Genomic DNA, 3,988 nt, shown 5'->3' with positions numbered 1-3,988 from the left:
GGGTCAGAACCCTACGAAAGACAGGATTATTCGCTTCCAGATAGTGTAGCAGAGACTCAGCTGCTCTACACTGCCTTTTATGGCAAAACCATTCTTGAACCATTTCTTTCTTTTTTGTTTGTTTTTTTCTTGTCTCAAGTTTATTTGTAAACAGCACAGGACACTGGTCATCTGTACATAGTGTGTAGGTAGGTGTGTCACAGCCATCTGTCTGTCACACAGTCTGTCTTCACACTGGCAGGAGCCTTTTCTATGGGGCCTTCACAGGGTCCTGGGCACTTTTGGGAGCCTGGGCTGGAGCTGAAGCCTGGGCCTTAGCTGAATCTTTGGCCTCTGCCTTGGTTTGAACCTTGGGCTTTGGTTGACGGAGCCTATGACCCTTGGCCGTGTAGCTTCAAATCCTCTTCCCAAGCTTGGGGTAGTCGATGAAAGTCAGATGGCTGAGTTTGTGGCTGGAGCCCTTTGGCATCTTGGACTTGATGGCCTGAGGCTTCACAAGGGCCTTGATGGCCTCTGCTCGTGCACTCACTGCCTTGGCATTGTTGGCCTGCATCTTCTTCAGGCCTTTCTGGTTGTGCTTCTTGGCAAAGCGCATGTTCCTCAGAAACGCGAGGTCAGCCCCCTTAAGAGATTCATATCTTTGTGACCGGAGTTTTGTGATGCTATTTCTGTGCCATTTGCGGGACTGGTTGTGTGTGGTGTGGTTCTTAGACTTAGCCATGTCTGCATGGTAACCCACAGCTCCTGCAGCAGCTGGGACTAGAAGAGAAAGGTGTTGAACCATTTCCTAACCTATTCATCTGTCAATCTATTAGAATTTCTTGACCTGAAAGCCTCCTGCTCAAGGACTAGTTTTCATGGTACCAGAAGGCACTACGGAAGCTACCAAAGGAATGAATCAACTGACAGTCTTACACAGCTAAGATCCCCATGAACCCACAATGATCATGATGGACCAATAACATTAGCATGCGGTGGCGCCACACAGACCTCAGTAGTAACCAACAGCTCTAGAATTGGACTTGAGACCTGTTCATCAAGGTGAAAATAATGCTGTACCAGAAACATAGCTAAGTACCCCAGGCTAATGAAGTGATGAAATCTTGGAGAAGAACCTACAGCTACCACTTAACTAAACCAGGATAATCCCTACTACATTCTAAACATCTGTCCTTTTAACTACAGATCAGTGAAGTTCTCACCCTTTATCAAGAGAATTTCTCTTTCAACTGATGGAGATCGTTACGGAAAACTACAACTAATCCTTACCAATGCATTAGGATTGATAAGAGCCAGAGGACCAGGGAGTTTACCATGAAACTGTGTCTCCTGGTAATATCAGACACTACACCCGTAAAGTCTCACTAACATGACATCACACATGTAAACTCTCACTAGCATGACTGTGTATACATGAGCCGAGCCAAGACAACAGTCATGCTAAGGGAGGAGAAACAGCTTTTTCCAGGGACGAGCGCACCAACTGCTTATCCAATACCAGTTGTCAATACATTAGCTAATGGAACGATCCGGTTATATTTAGGAATATTTACACCTATACATACAATAATCAACAATTAATGATCAAGAGGGTCCAGGAATTTGAAAGGGAGCAAGGAGAAATATGTGGAAGGGTTTATTGCAAGGAAAGGAAGGAGAACGTGACATAATTATAATTAAAAAAAATAAAAGAAGCAATAAATCAACAAAAAGTGAGGCAAATATATTTGAAAGAATATTATGTTTCTTATACTATGATGCCAAATGTCCTGATGTCTCTATAATATTCTACATCCTTTTCAGTTAGTTTAAGTGTTTCACATTGTTTTTTTTGTTTTTTGTTTTTTTCTTTTTTTTCGGAGCTGGGGACCGAACCCAGGGCCTTGCGCTTGCGAGGCAAGCGCTCTACCACTGAGCCAAATCCCCAGCCCCTTCACATTGTTTTTAAGTTTAAATTAGAAGTAAGCCATAAAGAAATTCCCACCCATCCCACTTGGCAGTATCTCATAGGGGATTAAATTCAAGTGCAAGTTCCAGTGGTCAACAAGAGCAAACTTCCCATCTGAATCAAATGTTGTGACCTATTGCCGTTCTAACTTGAGTAGGCTTTCACAGCACTGCCAATGGCCACAGCACCACCAATGACCACACCTCCACCACACAGTAGGACTCCTGCTTTCTCTGGCCCACTTCCAACGAGAACACTGAAGCACAGAGAAGTTGTGTGATGGCCCATAGTTACCAACTTGCTTAGTACGTAGCAAAATCAGGATTTGGCAGCCAACTGTAAAAGATCATGAGATACCGGTGTTGCCAAAGCAGGGTTCCACCCCTTATACAGACGAATGCCTAGCGGAACGCCTGCTGTAGTTTGAATCAACCATGCTACCCAAGGCTTGTATGTCAAAGGAATGGTCCCTCGCTGGGTGCTATTGAAGGTGTGGAATCTTTAAGAGGCAAGCCTAGTGAGAGGTCTTGAGATCACAGGGGAGATGCCCTCAAGGGAGACCTTAGGCCCAATCCCCTTTCTTTCACTTCCCAGTGAGTTTGCTTATCCACATACAACCAGTATGATATGCACCATGAAAGGCTCCCAAGTAACCAGCTGCGGGCTGGACCCTCCAAAACTGTGACCACAGATGAATGTGTTTTCCGTATCAGGTGGAAGCACTGCGAGGCTCTTCCCCATCCTCTCTGTGGGGTGTGCTCTCCCTGATTTTTGCAGATTGACAGACACCATTTAGCATTCCTTGTCTAGCTTCAACTTGGGCATGTGAACGATCCTCATGGCAGACCACTTAATCCACCCTGTTAACATTTTGCTAAGAAATTTTCATATTATTGATCTAATGTTTTGTTGAGGATCTTTTAAGGGTAGACCCTTTAGGGTGCCTTACGTTTCTCATGATGCCTGTGTAGCTCCTGTATCACCAGAGCGCCATCTTTATAGGACGAGCTGGGCAGCGTTCTTCCCTCTTTTGCGGTAAGTTGTGAAGGATGAGCATGGATTCACCCGGAAGCATCTGCTTCTAGGATTGTCTTTGTTGGGAGATTTTTAAATTCCTCAATTTCCTGTTAGGAACATGCTCATATTTTCTATTTCTTATTCAGTTGTAATGCGTGTTTCTAGGAACTTGTTCATTTTTGCTGCTGTCTAATTTCTTGGCATGTTGTCATTCATAATTTCTCCCAGAATCCTTTTCTACTAGCCCTGCAAGATCAATAACAGCAGTCTCATGCTCATTTCTGACTTCAGTAATTTGAATTTTATCTAGATGGTCAATCTTACTTGTCAATTGTACTGATTTTTTTAAATGGATAATATTTATTTTCTACCATCCCCAACATTTGAAGTATATTATCTCATTTGGTCTCAAACACCTCAAAGAGATAAATACAGTTGGCCTTTCTCATCAGGAAATGCCACATCTTCAGATGAAACCAACTGCAGATTAAAAATATTTTTTAAAATGATACATCTGTTAAAAAGACTTTGTGTGTGTGTGTGTGTGTGTGTGTGATTATTCCCTAAATAGCACAGTATGACAACTATTTATATAATGATTGCATTTTATTAAGTATTAGAAGTAGCTTCTGTAAGCTGCATGGGAGCTTGTTCAAAATTTGTAAGCTACTACTGTGCCATTTTATATAAAGGACCGAGCATCTAAACATTCACATCCATAAGGAACCCAGCAACAGACCCCTGTGGATAAGGGGCAACTGTATCTCCATTGTAAAGATATAAATGGCTCTAAGTAGCTTAAGCCACTTATTCTGGGATCCAGAAGTAGTAGCCATGAAGCAAGGAGCAGAGCACAGACGTCTCAACAACTGGTTATCCATATCCAGCTTTCACCCTCAGCGCTATAAAGACAGGGAGATAGCTGTGGTTTCATGTCTGGCTACTTGGTTATTGGGCAAAAGGAGCCTGTGTCTAAAGGCTGTGTCCCTGAGTCAGAAGCCTTCTCATTCTCCTCTCTCCTGG

General features: G+C 43.2%; 1 pseudogene; it reads right to left on the bottom strand.

The window, feature by feature from the left end:
• Positions 1-250: 250 nt before the first annotated feature.
• On the bottom strand, positions 251-721 carry LOC108348966 (60S ribosomal protein L29 pseudogene; annotated as a pseudogene).
• Positions 722-3,988: the final 3,267 nt, after the last annotated feature.

This window comes from Rattus norvegicus, chromosome 19, assembly GCF_036323735.1.
Source record: "Rattus norvegicus strain BN/NHsdMcwi chromosome 19, GRCr8, whole genome shotgun sequence".
Taxonomy (NCBI): Eukaryota; Metazoa; Chordata; class Mammalia; order Rodentia; family Muridae; genus Rattus; species Rattus norvegicus.
The sequence above is the reverse complement of the archived record's forward strand: the minus strand, read 5'-3'. Positions and strand labels throughout refer to the sequence as shown.